At 35.7% G+C, this 17,135-nt stretch overlaps 1 pseudogene; it reads left to right on the forward strand.

Annotated features, from left to right (window-relative positions):
• The first annotated feature begins 6,658 nt into the window (after positions 1-6,658).
• On the forward strand, positions 6,659-15,353 carry LOC133092931 (small ribosomal subunit protein uS5-like; annotated as a pseudogene).
• Positions 15,354-17,135: the final 1,782 nt, after the last annotated feature.

Consider the following 17,135-nt stretch of genomic DNA (forward strand, 5'->3'; position numbering starts at 1 on the left):
TCTCTCATTTCTAAATTGCTTTTCCTGTTTGTTGTTTCCACTTATATTTGTGGAAACAATGTCCTTGTATACTGTTTGCTCAGCAGATGTTTATCACTGTGTACAATAACTTAAGAATTATTCTATTGTTAAATGGCTGTTCTGTATTTTTGCTTTTAATTGAGTTGTGGACATTAAGCCTATGAAAGCAATAATACTTCCATTACATTCCATGAATGTGTTCTAAATGAGAAAAGTAAGAACTTGGTATACAAATTTGAAAATGAAAAATAAGATTATTTGTAAGGGATAAATATGTGTATGCATATACACACACGTGTGTGTGTGTATGAGTATATGCATACACATATATTTAAGTAACTACAATTTTGGCATTTTACACTGTGATGGCTTTTAAAATTTATGTGACAATTAAGAGTTTTTAGAGGCTAGATTAGAAGTTCCTTTATATATATATTTTATTCTTGCTAATGTTATGAAGAATCATCAATAGTAAGATCTATTATATACATTTTTGTAAAACTTATAATTTGCTTCCTGAACTTATCCCTCAATATTTTAAATACACTTAAATACATGAAAAAAAAGATTGGGTCACAACTCTTATTCTAGCTTCTGAACAGACTGTCCAAGTTTGCACTAGTTCATATTACAAGGTTTCACTTAGACCTACCCAGGCCTTTTGCCTTTATTTCCTACCAAGGGACTTTTTTTTCTTTATTTTTTCAATTTTATTTTATTTATTTTTTATACAGTAGGTTCTTATTAGTTATCTATTTTATACATATCAGTGTATAAATGTCAACCCCAATCTCCCAACCCATCCCACCACTACAACGCCCACATGCCACTTTCTCCCTTGGTGTCCATATGTTTGTTCTCTACATCCATGTCTCTATTTCTGCCTTGCGAACCAGTTCATCTGTACCATTTTTTTCGATTCCACATATATGTGTTAATATACAATATTTGTTTTTCCCTTTCTGACTTACTTCACTTGGTATGACAGTCTCTAGGTCCATCCACATTTCTACTAATGACCCAATTTCGTTCCTTTTTATGGCTGAGTAATATTCCATTGTATATATGTACTACAGCTTCTTTAACCATTCCTCTGTCAATGGGCATTTGAGTAGTTTCCATGACCTGGCTATTGTAAATAGTGCTGCAATGAATATTTGGGTGCATGTGTCTTTTTGAATTATGGTTTTCTCTGGGTATATGCCCAGTAGTGGGATTGCTGGGTCATATGGTAATTTTATTTTTAATTTTTAAAGGAACCTCCATACTGTTCTCCATAGTAGCTGTATCAATTTACATTCCCATCAACAGTGCAAGAGGGTTCCCTTTTCTCCACATCCTCTCCAGCATTTGTCGTTTGTAGATTTTCTGATGATGCCCATTCTAACTGGTGTGAGGTGATACCTCATTGTAATTTTGATTTGCATTTCTCTAATAATTAGTGACATTGAGCAGCTTTTCATATGCCTCTTGGCCATCTGTATGTCTTCTTTGGAGAGATGTCTATTTAGGTCTTCTGACCATTTTTTGATTGGGTTGTTTGTTTTTTTAATGTTGAGCTGCATGAGCTGTTTATATATTTGGAGATTAATCCTTTGTTCATTGTTTCGTTTGCAATTATTTTTTCCCATTCTGAGGGTTCTCTTTCCGTCTTGTTTATAGTTTCCTTTACTGTGCAAAAGCTTTTAAGTTTCATTAGGTCACATTTGTTTATTTTAGTTTTTATTTCCATTACTCTAGGAGGTAGGTCAAAAAAGATCTTGCTGTGATTTATGTCAAAGAGTGTTCTTCCTATGTTTTCCTCTAGGAGTTTTATAGTGTCCGGTCTTACATTTAGGTCTTTAATCCGTTTTGAGTTTAATTTTATGTATGGTGTTAGAGAGTGTTCTAATTTCATTCTTTTACATGTAGCTGTCCAGGTTTCCCAGCACCAGTTATTGAAGAGGCTGTCTTTTCTCCATTGTATACCCCTGCCTCCTTTGTCATAGATTAGTTGACCATAGGTGTGTTGGTTTATCTCTGGGTTTTCTATCCTGTTCCATTGATCTATATTTCTATTTTTGTGCCAGTACCATATTGTCTTGATTCATGTAGCTTTGTAGTATAGTCTGACGTCAGGGAGTCTGATTCCTCCAGCTCCTTTTTTTCCCTCAAGATTGTTTTGGATACTCATGGTCTTTTGTGTCTCCATACAAATTTTACGATTTTTTGTTCTAGTTCTGTAAAAAATGCCATTGGTAATTTGATAGGGATTGAATTGAATCTGTAGATTGCTTTGGGTAGTATAGTCATTTTCACAATATTTATTCTTCCAACCAAAGAACATGATATATCTTTCCATCTGTTTGTGTCATCTTTGATTTCTTTCAGCAGTGTCTTATAGTTTTTTGAGTACAGGTCTTTTACCTCCTTAGGTAGGTTTATTCCTAGGTATTTTATTCTTTTTGATGCACTGGTGAATGGAGTTATTCCTTAATTTCTCTTTTTGATCTTTTATTGTTAGTGTATAGGAATGCATGAGATTTCTGTTTATTAATTTTGTATCCTGCTACTTTATCAAATTCATTGATTAACTCTAGTATTTTTCTGGTGGCATCTTTAGGCTTCTCTATATATAGTATCATGTCATCTGCAAACAGTGAAAGTTTTACTTCTTCTTTTCTAATTTGTATTATTTTATTTCTTTTTCCTCTCTGATTGCCGTGGCTAAGACTTCCAAAATTATGTTGAATAATAGTGGTGAGAGTGGACATCCTTGTCTTCTTCCTGATCTTTGAGGAAATGCTTTCCATTTTTCACCATTGGGAATGATGTTTGCTGTGAGTTTGTTGTATATGGCCTTTATTATGTTGAGGTAAGTTCTCTCTATTCCCACTTTCTGGAGAGTTTTTATCCTAAATATGTGTGCATATTTTATTCTCAATTTGTTAATATGTTTGTATCAAATTGATTGATTTGTGTATATTGAAGAATCGCTGCGTCCCAGTGTAAATCCCACTTGATCATGGTGTACGATCCTTTTAATGTGCTTTTGGATTCTGTTTGCTAGTATTTTGTTGAGGATTTTTGCATCTATATTCATCAGTGATATTGGTCTGTATTTTTCTGTTTTTTAGTGTCTCTGTCTGGTTTTGGTATCAGGGTGATGGTGACCTCTTAGAATGAGTTTGGGAGTGTACCTTCCTCTGAAATTTTTTGGAAGAGTTTGAGAAGGATGAGTGTTAGCTCTTCTCTAAATGTTTGATAGAATTCACCTGTGAAGCCATCTGGTCCTGGACTTTTGTTTGTTGGAATATTTTGAATCACAGTTTCAATTTCATTACTTGTGTTTGGTCTGTGTATATATTCTATTTCCTCCTGGTTCACTCTTGGAAGGTTGTGCTTTTGTAAGAATTTGTCCATTTCTTCCAGGTTGTCCATTTTATTGGCATAGAGTTGCTTTCAGTAGTCTCTTAGGATGCTTTGTATTTCTACAGTGTCCGTTGTAACTTCTCCTCCTTCATTTCTAGTTTTATTGATTTGAGTCCTCTCCCTCTTTTTTTTTTGATGAGTTTGGCTAAAGGTTTATCAATTTTGTTTATCTTCTCAAAGAACCAGCTTTTAGTTTTATTGATCTTTGCTACTGTTTACTTTGTTTCTATTTCATTTATTTTTGCTCTGATCTTTATGATTTCTTTCCTTCTACTAACTTTGGGTTTTGTTTGTTCTTCTTTCTCTAGTTCCTTTAGGTGTAAGGTTACATTGTTTCTTGAGATTTTTCTTATTTCTTGAGGTAGGATTGTACTGCTATAAACTTCCCTCTTAGAACTGCTTTTGCTGCATCCCATAGGTTTTGGATCATCGTGTTTTCATTGTCTTTTGTCTCCAGGTGTTTTTTGATTTCCTCTTTGATTTCTTCAGTGATCTCTTGGTTATTTAGTATGATATTGTTTAGCTTCCATGTTTTTGTGCTTTTTACAATTTTTCCCTGTAATTTGTTTCTAAACTCATAGCATTGTGGTCAGAAAAGGTGCTTGATATGATTTCATTTTTCTTAAATTTACCAAGGTTTGATTTGTGACCCAAGATGTGATCTATCCTGGAGAATGTTCCATGTGCTCTTGAGAAAAAAATGTGATCTGCTGTTTTTGGATGGAATGTCCTATAAGTATCAATTAAATCTATCTGGTCTATTGTGTCATTTAAAGCTTGTGTTTCCTTATTAATTTTCAGTCTGGATGATCTGTCCATTGGTGTAAGTGGGGTGTTAAAGTCCCCCACTATTATTGTGTTACTGTCAATTTCCTCTTTTATAACTGTTAGCATTTGCAGAATGTATTGAAGTGCTCCTATGTTGTGTGCATATATATTTATAATTGTTATATCTTCTTCTTGGATTGATCCCTTGATCATTATGTAGTGTCCTTCCTTGTCTCTTGTAACATTCTTTATTTTAAAGTCTATTTTATCTGATATCAGTATTGCTACTCCAGCTTTCTTTTGATTTCCATTTTTATGGAATATCTTTTTCCATTCCCTCACTTTCAGTCTGTATATGTCCTTAGGTCTGAAATGGGTCTCTTGTAGACAGCATATATATGGTTTTTGTTTTTGTATCCTTTCAGCAAGCCTGTGTCCTTTGGTTGGACCATTTAATCCATTCACATTTAAGGTAATTATTGATATGTATGTTCCTGTTACCATATTCTTAATTATTTTGGGTTTGTTTTTGTAGGTCCTTTTTTTCTCTTGTGTTTCCCACTTAGAGAAGTTCCTTTAGCATTTGTTGTAAAGCTGGTTTGGTGGTGCTGAATTCTCTTAGATTTTGCTTGTCTGTAACACTTTTGATGTCCCTATCGAATCTGATTGAGATCTTTGCCAGGTAGAGTAATCTTGGTTGTAGGTTCTTCCCTTTCATCACTTTAAATATATTATGTCATTCCCTTCCAGCTGGTAGAGTTTCTGCTGTGAAATCAGCTGTTAACCTTATGGGAATTTGCTTATATATTATTTGTCATTTTTCCCTTGTTGCTTTTAATAATTTTTCTGTGTCTTTAATTTTCTTCAATTTGATTACTTTGTGTCTCAGCATGTTTCTTCTTGGGTTTATCCTGCTTGGGACTCTCTGCACTTCCTGGAGTTGGGTGGCTATTTCCTTTCCCATGTTAGGGAAGTTTTCGACTATAATCTTTACAAATATTTTCTCGGGTCCTTTCTCTCTCTCTTTTCCTTCTGGGACTCCTATAATGCGAATGTTGTTGTTTTTAATATTGTCCCAGAGGTCTCTTAGGCTGTCTTCATTTCTTTATTCTGTACTGTGGAGGTGAATTCCACCATTCTGTCTTCCAGGTCACTATCCATTCTTCTGCCTCAGTTATTCTGCTATTGATTCCTTCTAGTGTATTTTTCATTTCAGTTATTGTATTGTTCATCTCTGTTTGTTTGTTCTTTAATTCTTCTAGGTGTTTGTTCTATAATTCTTCTAGGTCTTTGTTAAACATTTCTTGCATCTTCTTCATCTTTGCCTCCATTCTTTGTCCGAGGTCCTTGATCATCCTCATTATCATTATTCTGAATTCTTTTTCTGGAAGGTTGCTTATCTCCACTTCATTTAGTTGTTTGTCTGGGGTTTTATCTTGTTCCTTCATCTGGTACATGGTCCTCTGCCTTTTCATTTTGTCTGTCTTTCTGTGAATGTGGTTTTTGTTCCACAGGCTGCAGGATTGTAGTTCTTCTTGCTTCTGCCCTCTGGTGGATGAGGCTATCTAAGAGGCTTGTGCAAGCTTTCTTATGGGAGGGACTGGTGGTGGGTAAAGCTGGGTGTTGCTCTGGTTGGCAGAGCTCAGTAAAACTTTAATCTGCTCGTTTGCTGATGGGTGGGGCTGTGTTCCTTCCTTGCTGGTTGTTTGGCCTGAGGTGACCCAGCACTGGAGCCTACCCAATTCTTTGAGGGGGTTAATGGCAGATGCTGGGAGAGCTCACGCCAAGGAGTACTTCCCAGAACTTCTGCTACTAGTGTGCTTGTCCCCGCAGTGAGCCACAACCACCCCCCGCCTCTGCAGGAGACCCTCCAACACTAGCAGGTAGGTCTGGTTCAGTCTCCTATGGGGTCACTGTTCCCTCTCCTGGGTCCTGATGTATACACTACTTTGTGTGTGCCCTCCAAGAGTGTAGTCTCTGTTTCCTCCAGTCCTGTCAAAGTCCTGCAATCAATTCCCGCTAGCTTTCAAAGTCTGATTCTCTAGGAATTGCTCCTCTTGTTGCTGGACCCCCAGGTTGGGAAGCCTGACTTGTGGCTCAGAACCTTCACTCTAATCGGTGGACTTCTGTGGTATAAGTGTTCTCCAGTTTGTGAGTCATCCACCCAGTGGTTATGGGATTTGATTTTATTGTGATTGCACCCCTCCTACAATCTCATTGCAGCTTTTCCTTTATCTTTGGATATGGAGTATCTTTTCTGGTGAGTTCCAGTGTTTCCCTGTTGATGATTGTTCAGCAATTAGTTGTGATTCCGGTGCTCTCGCAAGAGGGAGTGAGTGCACGTCCTTCTACTCTGCCATCTTGAACCAATCTCCTCCATCCCAAGGGACTTTTCTAACCTAAGAAATTGACATCCTTGTTAGAAACCAACCTAACATTTAAACATGTGAACCCAGACATGAAAGTAATTAACCCTCCTGGAGCCATCATTGACCTCTTAGGAATAGATGTTGGGTGGATAAATCTTCCCCCTTCCATGTCCCAGGCAGCCAGTTCTAAGAGGCATTCCATAAGGCTCTTCAAGAGGTCACAGGTAAGATCTAACGCTAGTCAACCTTTGCAGTGACCAATTCAGGAACTCATCCTGAGGTAGGAGATAGAAGGGCCCCAGGCTGAACAGCTGGAGTTTGTCCCCTGTGGACAGAAACTCCAAGATGAAGAGGAAGAGGAGCTAAACACTGCCCAGATAAGAGACCACATATTTCTCATTCTCGAGGTCAAAGAGAGCTTCCCGACTACACATGTATAGAAAGGCTCCTTGGAGCTCAAAAATGGAAGGGGTGCCACCCCATAGTAAGTGATGTCAACTACCCATAGGCCCCTTTGTTGGAATCCATCTTGGCTAAGAGATACGCATGCATACATGAGAAGACCCTGAGACAAACCAAATACAGACTCAGAACCAGGCAAAGCAAGATGATTGACCAAAGGAAACCCTGAAGAAATGTCCCATATAAATGATTCAAAGTACCATGAGGGCACGACTCTCTCTCTAAATCCACCCATGTGTCTATCCACATGTACCCTTTCTCCTTCTAATAAACACCTTACTTGTTTCACTTTTCTCCGTCTCTATGTGGAAATTCATTTCTACACAGCTGATGGACCAGGGCCTTGTCAGTGACCACTGGTTCCTGGTGGTCTAGTGGCTAGGATTTAGCAGTCTCACTGCCATGGCCTGACTTCAGTCTCTGGCTGGGAACTGAAAACCTGCCTCAAGCTGCTGCAGGGCAAGGTCAGCCAAGATCAATACTTGTAATGTAATTCTCTTATTCCCTGTCCCTCAATCCTGTTCTTTGTGATGACTTTCCAAATATACTTCCTGTACTACAAACCTTTGTTTTTGGCCCCTTTTTTTTTTTGACCAAAACTATACCTGCCTTCAAATACTTTAGCAGATACCATATATTAAATATCTTTCAGAAAATTCATAGAACACTTTTAGCATAATGGGAATTCTAAGAAGTCCAACAGTTAATAAATATGTTAATTTTTAATTTACTTTGTTTAAACTTGAATTTTCCTACTTTTTTTTAATCACAAAGCCTTCCTTTCCTTGACATAATATCTTTCGACATCCTAACACTAAAAACATGTTAATGACCAGGAAACTGACCATGTAGTTCTCTTATCATTCCACCATATTATCGTTCACTGAGCCATGAGAAGTTTCCTTCACTATCTTAACTTTTATTATATTATTGAGAACCATGATTTTTGCTGTGGATTAAGCAAATCCACTCATATATCTTATATGTCTTTAAGGACATTATTTGAAGGCGTTCATAATTCTACTTTTAGTTGCAAACACCAGCTTCAAAACCTGGGAAAAGATGATAAGAATTAAAATTAAGTTAAAAAAAAGAAAAAAAGGGAGATAGTTGAATGATTATTATATGTAAGGTCAATTGGAGAAATTAAAAAAAAAAAATTAAGACCATTTCTTTCCCCAAGAAATCACAAATATTAAACAAACAGTAAAATTTATGTTAATTAGTATTAGATGTTAATAATCATGTTTCCTTTTCTCCAGACAGCTTAGTCTTTCATGCTCCTTTGGAATTATGTGATTTGCTTTGTCAATGAAATATGAGTATAGTTGATATAACTTATTTTTCTCCATACTCGATAATTGTGGAGCACAAGTTGATATGAAGGAGCCATATGACTGAAACAGCCTACATCAAACAAACAAACAAAAAAGCTTTTGTTAACTCATTAAAATCCTAACGCTAGTTATTGCAGCTTGACCTAGCCTATCTTGACCTATGGAATAATTTGAAAGAATGATAGAATAAATGCAACCAGATTGAACCTGAGGTAACTTCTAAATAAATTATTAATTCCTTCTCATGAAAATATTTTTTGAGTGTTAATTACGAGACAGGTCCTCTTGTGAGTACTGCAGTTTGAATGGAGACCAAAACAATGTTTCTGTTCTCATGCAGTTTATTCCTTAGAGGAACACAGACAATAAACTAATAAATATACAACCACCAAACAAGGTGGTTTTAAATTACTTTTGATTATTAAGAAATATAGCCGCAGGGAATATAATGGAAATGCTGGGGGTCCAGAAGCAGGGAACTTCAGTTACTCCTGGAAGGCCTCCTGGAGAAGAAGGTGTGATCTGAATGATAAGAAGTGATATTCTCCTCTGAAAGAAACTAGGACTCCTAGGAGAAATGGCTAATTCTAGGGCTGGAGCAAGGGAAATACAAGATGAGTTTGGAGCCTCATGTAGGACCTCAAAATAAGGAAGTGCTCAAAAAAAATTTTTTAAAGGATGAAAGCATTCAAAGAGTTACTGGAGACAGTCTGAAAGAGTTCCCAAGCTTAAAAAATTTGAGCAACAAATAAATAATGTAGTACTGGATTATAACTTAAGGTGCAAGTTACTTATTGAATCCATAATGGTGTAAAAAAAAATGATTGAATAAATAGAGAAGGGAAATATTTTCCTTACAGAAGAATTCTACATGATAGAGAGATAGTGTTATGGTCTGAATTGTGTCTCTCCATAATTCACATGTTGAAATCCTAGCTTTCAGCACCTCAGAATGTGACTGTATTTAGAAATAAGGCCTTAAAGAGGTGACTAATGTAGGGGAGGAAAAAAAAAATCTCTTCCTCTCTCCTCTTAAAACCAATGTCTGTGGCTAGCAAATCAAACTGATAAAAGATTAACAAAAGAAAAACAATGTTATCTATACAGATTCTCATGGGAGTATGCAAAGTAAAACATAACTCAAGGAGGCAGCCAGCTTATATAATATTTTAGTCTAAACAAAGGGAAATGGAATTTTGGGCTTCTGGGCTGAGAAGGCAAATTATGGGAGGGTGAGGGGAGGAAATCTATGGTAAATAAAGGTTGTCTTGAAATTTAGATTAGAGTCTCTTAGATGACATGAGGTGTCCCTGGACTAACCGTTTTCCTGGTATAGAGATATCTTTACAAATAGAAAATTTCCTTATAAATGTAAATTTATTTTATAAAAGGAGACATTTATAATTTATTTTTCGGTAGTTGGGGAGAGGTAAATAACTTTTGCTGCATCTGCCGGTGCTCAAATGGCTTTATCTCCACGTAATTCATATGCCAAGGAGGCATATTTTGGGGTGGGATATTCAAATACATTTCATTAAATTAAAATGAGCCCTTTAGTGTGGATCTTAATTCAATCTGACTTTATTAAAAAAAAAGAGAGATTAAGATACACAGAGAGAGATATCAGGGGCACAGGAGCACAGAGGAACAACCATGTAAAGAGGCAGCAAGAAGGTGGCTATCTGCAGGCCAAGGCGAGAGACAGCCTCAGGGGAAACCAACCCTGCCAGCACCAGCACCTTGACGTTGGAATTCCAGCCTCCAGAACTGTGAGAAAATACATTTCTGTTGTTTAAGCCACCCAGTCTGTGGTACTTTGTTAGGGCAACCCTAAAAAATGAGCATATATATGTATATACATAATTTTATCTATATCAATATCTATCTATCTATATCTAATCTAAAAAGAGACAGAGGGACAGAGAGAAACAGAGAAAGAAAAATGATCCACCTCCCGGAGGCAGAACTTAATCTTCCACCCTGAATGTAGGCAGAACTTAATAGCTTGGTGCCACAAAAGAAAATGTCAAAAGGAAAAAAGAAATAATTAACTTTACCATGGAGAAACCTTGCAAACACTACCTTAACCAAGTGATCCAGTTTGACATCACTGATAGTGTTGTGTTGCTGACACGTACCTACTGATCGAGGTAATGAAAAGGGCACTCCATCTCTATTCTTTCCCCAAACCCCCTAACCCCTGTCTAATAATGAGACAAACATCAGACAAATCCAGTGAAGGACAACATGCCTGACCAGAACTCAAACCCACCAAGGTCATCAAAAGAAGAAAACCTATGAAATCATCATAGACCAGAGGAAGCTAAGGAGACATAATGAATAAATGCAATGTGGTGTCCTCAATAGAATTCTGGAACAGAAAAGGGAAATTAATGGAAAAACTGGTGAAATCTAAGCACATTGAAAAGTTTAGTTTATAATAATGTATCACTGTTGGTTTCTTAGTTGTGACAGTGTAACATGGTTACATACAAAGCTATATGCAATGACACAATCTAGTCAAATTCTGACGTCCTCCAAATAGAATCGTAACTAATTATGGCTAGGTTTGAGCTGGTGATAATTTATAGAAAAATGTATTATTTGCTGATGACCAAATGATCAATATCTTTCTAGTTCAGATCTCTTTTCTGGAACAAGAATCTTGCATGAGAAAACTAGGTATTTTACTTCTATATTCAGTGAAATACTCTACTGCAAAGAATTCTGTATTCAGGGACATCTGGTGCAAGAGGACATCTTGGTTCAAAATTTCTCAGCTTTCATCACATTTTGTTACTTTAATAAAATGAAGTATGTTCTTTTGTCTTCCTCTCAATATTCTGCCTAATCCAAAAATGGCCCTCTAGCCCTTCACTGGCTGAACAGAAATACCATCATTTTATTCAGAATGAACACAGGCCAATGGTTGTACCTCTCATTACATATGATCTTTGGAATGACTGGTGTGAGCCTAAGAAATAATATATCTTTATCATAATTAGTGTGAAGATATTTTTTCATGTCCTTGGTCCAATAATTCTAATAGGTATATCACTATTTCCCACTCATTCAAACTCAAGCATGAACCTCATCTGAACCCCTTTTTATCCAATGACCCGTACACTTGATTCTTCACTTCTAAATATTCCATCTTGTATTTATTGAAATAAGTAATTTATTTTCTTATTCAGTTCCTCATTTCTCATTTTCCAGTATGTTTTTATTGAAGTGATGTATGTATGTGTGCACGTGTATATGCTTGTCAAAAGGGTTACATTTAAATAAATAAATGTTGGAGATTGTACAGACTCTATGATCTAACATATTAATATAAAATTTGAAGCTTTCCGTGCCCCTGTGTTCAGAACAGTATGAAAGTTCAACTACTGTGACAAGATTCTAATTACCAGTTTGACTTTCCCAATGTTTTAACACTGGGCTACTCTTGTAAGACATTTCAAAAAATAGCAGTTCCTACACATATGGCTCAGAAATCCTACTTTTATAAATGGAAGAATAGAATTAATTTTCTTTCCTGCTTAAAAACTTACTCCTTCCATGAAATCTACACAGGTATCTTTTATTTAGTCCCTGGAGGAGATCTATCGCCTCTCCCTGCCCATCAAGGAATCTGAGATCACTGACTTTTTCCTGAAGGAGGAGATTCTGAAGAGTATACCTGTGCAAAAGCAGATCTACACTGGCCAGCAGACCAGGTTCAAGGCATTTATCACTATTGGGAATTACAACAGCATGTCATTCTGGGTGATAAGTGCTCTAAGGAGGGAGCCATTGCAATTTATGGGGCCATTATTCGGGCCAAGGTTGCCATAGTCTCCGTGCAACAAGATAGTGGGGGGATGAGATTGGCAAGCCCTGCACTGACCCTTGCAAGGTAACCCACTGCTGTGGCTCTGTGCTTGTATACCTCTTCCCCACCTCCAGGGGAACTGGCATAGTCTCAGTCCCTTTGCCCAAGAAGTTGCAGTTGATGGCTAGTATCAATGACTGCTACATCTCATCCAGGGGCTGCAGTGCCACCATGGATAACTTCGCCAAGTCCACCTTCCATGCCATCTCCAAGACCTACAGATATCTCATCCCATCCTCTGGAAAGAGACTGTGTTCACTAAGCCTCCGTATCAGGAATTCACTGACCATCTTGTAAAGACCCACACCACAGTTTCCACATAGAGGACCTAGGCTCCAGCTGTGGCCACCACACATTTTTTAAATTCAAGAAAAATAAAGTAAACTAAGCTTGTTTAAAAAATAAATAAAACTTCACACCCTATTTAAGTCACTATGCTAAATCTAAAGAGAAGTGGGTTAAGATGGGTTAATATTGTTGAATATTAAAATGAGTGTGGTCTTCAATATTCTGTAATGACCTATATGGGAAAAGAATCTGAAAAAGAATGGATATATGTATAACTGAATCACTTTCCTGTACACCTGAAACTAATACATTATAAATCAACTCTACTCCAATATAAAATAAAAATTAAAAAGAAATCATGCCATAAACAAAAAATTAAAATGTAAAAATAAATAAAATGAGTGTGGTCTTTTGTTCACTTTAGGCACTATATTTAAACAGGAGTATGATTCAAATTAACAAAAATCTAAGATAAATTGTCTATAAAGAAAACCAAAGAATGTTTGGCAAACTAGTAAGTTTAGGCTACTGGGGAGAGAAATTAAAAATTTAAATCATAGTGAGCAGAACCTAATTTAATGTAAGACAATATTCAAAATTGGGTTTCTGGGCCCTTAGGGCTGTAACTCAAATTTGTTTTGGCATCTCCAACACTGTGTAACCGGATTTTTCATATATTTAGGCAGTGAAACTTGGTAAATAATTGATAGTAGGTATGATTGATTTTAAGGAACCATATGGCAATATACCAATAATTTTATTTCCAATAAACAGAATTTAAATAAGAGATAAGGGGCTTTCCCCTCTGTGGATATTAATCCCTTTTCAAATCAATTAATTTTAGGGAAGTCTTTAATATCTTTGTTAATCTTCTGGACATTATCTACAGCATTTTCTATATGATAAGAATTTTGATGACAATATAAAACTCAGCAGCATTAGAAATCTTTTAACTATAAACTACTAATGTTGGCTTCCAAAATAATAGGAGTTGTACTTTTCTACTTATTCCCTTGCTTATAGAAGATTTCAATCACACAGAAATCATCTAGCAAACTACAATTCTGATGTGTTTATAAAACCTTTATTCTTCTCCCACCCCCACAACTGTTATCACATGATACACATTTGCAGAGAAATTAGGATGTACCATTCCTAGTTTATGTAGAGAGTGAATTTTCTGATTAACTCTGGCATGTACTCTGCATCCATTTGCAAAGTGATGTTTTTAATTACTCAGTTGAGGCAGGGAGCAAGAAAAATAGAATCTAAATAGTTTTCTAGTGTTCTAACTTAAGCCTTAAAAAATTGACTATTTAATTTGAGTTACTATAAACCCTAAAAAAGTTCAAGCATGTTCAATATAAATATGGGAATACAAAACAAAAATAAAACTAAGTTTTGGATTACCTTCTCCTTTGAGTACTTGTACTACCACAATAGATTCTGAATTATTGATCATAATGAAAATACTATCTGATGGATTAAGACCTAAAATGTCTTAATATTCACTCTATAGATTAAATTAATTTAAAACTTCTCATTGGTTTATAGGTTTATAGCCACTTTGTAATATTCTTAAAGGATTATAGGTCAACTAAAATGTTGAAGTTTCTAAAGCATATTCCATGAAAACATTTTTTAAACAGTGTTTATATACATGAATAAGCCATTGTTGGGAGGAATTTGTTTTCATTGCCTTTTTTGTAAAATTATTAAATGTCCTTATTTAAGTTTGAGATAGATTCTCTCTTAAAAACTCAAATACCCATTTAACTAAAATGTATATTTTAATAACTGATATCTCTGATGAACAAGACTGGATTTACAACCATAGATTGTAATCAAAGTCTTGAGAACTCAAACTGAATACTTTTATTCTTACACTGATGAAAAAATCCCATAATATCTATATCTAATTAAGTATTTACCATGATGATACCTTTCCCATGAGCAAGATGCAATACTTGTTTCAAAGGTAGTGCAGTCCAAATTCTTAAAGTGACAAAGTGATTTTCAATATAGCCCATATTCTTGAGATTGAAATATTTTGGTCAAATTCATTTTACCCAGGGGGTCAGGTCTAGTACATTGTGATTTGTGAGTGTCCTAAATGGAAGGACAGACATACTCACTTGAGCAACATTACAATTAATTTTGTATACAAAAGATATTCCAGGGACGAAAAGAAACTTACATCCTGAAAACTTATAATTATTCTACTACTTTTGCTTGCCCACTCATTATGATATAATCACAGCATTGGACAGTCTGGACTATAGACTATATTGAATAGACTTTGCACTTTTACAAAGTATCATTTTCCTTAAGCAAAACATTTTAAAGATGTTCTTAACTCAGAAGCTTGTTCATATTTCCTATTAATTAATTCCATTGAGATAAACATACATAGCTTCTGCTTTTGAAAAAAATTTAATTCACAGATATAACTTTTTTTTTCATTTTCTGTTTATTTTTATCTTTTTTAATTGTCAGAGTTGGAGAAAAAACTTTCTGTATATTAGCTTCCAGTTTCAAATGGAACCTTTGCACAACTAAATGTAGATTCTGTATTTCTATATAATTCATAACCATTGACTTTATGGTAGTCATAATAGGAGCAACAATGGAGACAACAGGTATTGCATAAGGTTTTTACCATGTGGCAACTAGTGGGTCACATGCTTTGCATCTTTCTCTTTTAATCCCTGTACACTCCTATGAGTAAATTCTTGTTATTCCCATTTTACAGATGAAGGAATTGAAATTCAGAGTTCAGTTGAACAAGGTTGCAAACCAATAAGTGATGGAGCTAAAATTTGAACCAATGTTTAAACTGCCAAAGCTTATATTCTCAAGCTCTACTGTCTTCCTGATAGAAATCGTTATGGAAGCCATAGCTAGTAAGTATGATGAAATAAAATACATTATAGAATATGGTAGATACAAGTAGAAAACAGAAGGAAGAACTCCAGACAGGTTGGTAAAATGGGGTTGGGTCCTCTACCAGGGAAAAAAGCCAACACTTATTGGCATCCTGTTATAGTACAGATGATGGGGAGCCATTTCTAGTAATGCTGATTTGGGGGTTCAGTACTTTCCTAGTGAATTAACTTGAAATAACTTCCTACAGAGTCTCGAAAGAACCAATACACAATTGCTTCTCGCAAAAATGTAGAGGTAAAAACCATGCAATTTTAAATATTAAAGAAAATGATATACCTAACAATTGTGTATTAAAAAACTGTTTAGAAAAATGATAGTACAGTGAATGTCTTTTATTTTTGATCTAAGTGCCATATATTAAATCATTACTAGGCTTATTTTATTTTTTTATGATATTTTATAAATACTTCTAAGCTGAAAAATATAAATTATGTTTTCCTACATAGATTCAAAAATTAAAGGTTATATTTTTCATGCATAACTAATACAATTTCAGTACCTTTTAAGAAATCAGAAAAATAAAACTAAAAGTGGCATAGCTTGGAAAAGAAATGTCAAGATGCCAAGGTACTGACAATAACAATACAGTGATAGAATGAGTGACATGTACAGTGGTGTTGGCAGGTGCGGTTATCTCAAATTGTCAAACTAACCAACTGCATTACTACCCAGGCCCCAACGTATTGCTTAACCCCTAGAAACACCACAGTGATTCTGTATTCTGTTAAGTATTAGAAAAAGAGTGCCACACAATTTTTGATAATTTGGAGAAAATGGCCACACACATACACACAATCTATGTATATAGATATGGATTGAATTTAGATAGATTGAGGCCAATCAAAGGAAGGAAGCTTAAATTCAATATTAAATCTCTAAAATATGAATAGAGACAAGATAATGTTTCCTGATTTCTCCATGTTTTGAAGCAAATTCTTATAAGAATGTTTGCAAAGAAGTGTCTCAGGAAGCGTGCGCCCCTTCTCAGTAGGGTCGTAGCTGGTGCACTTGGCAAATCTTAATGTTGTGCTGTTTGCCATTGCTTCTGGGCCACCAATTTCCTTATCTTCCACTCTGACTTCCCCAGCCTGCTGTTCTGGGTGTCCACAAAGAAAAAAAGAAAAAGGATGTTGGCAAAAAAAAAAAAAAATTGATAGAATTAATCATTCAAGTGTGATCAGATTTTCTCTAAGTATTGGCACATATGTGGATGGTTCCAGCTATGGGATGAATATTTGTGTCCCACCCCTCTCCCACAAATTCACATGTTTAATCTCCAATGTGATCATTTCTGGAGGTGAGACTCGTAGGAGGTAACTAGGTTTACATGAGGTCATGAGGATGGGGTCCCCATGATAGGATTAGTTCCCATATAAGATGAGGAAGAAATCAAAACCCTCTCTGTCTCTATCATGTGAGCATATAGCAAGAAGGCAGTCTTCTAAAAGCCAAGGAGAGAGATCTTACCAGACATCAAAGCTGCTGGGACCTGGATCTTGGACTTCCCAGCTTCCAGAACTATGAGAAATAAGTGTCTTTTATTTAAGCCACCCAATCTATGGAATTGTGTTGTAGCAGCCCCAGGTAACGAAGAAAGTTCCCTTCTCTATTCTCCAATGATATTATGGTTAGTTCTCTATGTCAATCTCTCTACAACTA

This window comes from Eubalaena glacialis, chromosome 6 (assembly GCF_028564815.1).
Source record: "Eubalaena glacialis isolate mEubGla1 chromosome 6, mEubGla1.1.hap2.+ XY, whole genome shotgun sequence".
NCBI lineage: Eukaryota > Metazoa > Chordata > Mammalia > Artiodactyla > Balaenidae > Eubalaena > Eubalaena glacialis.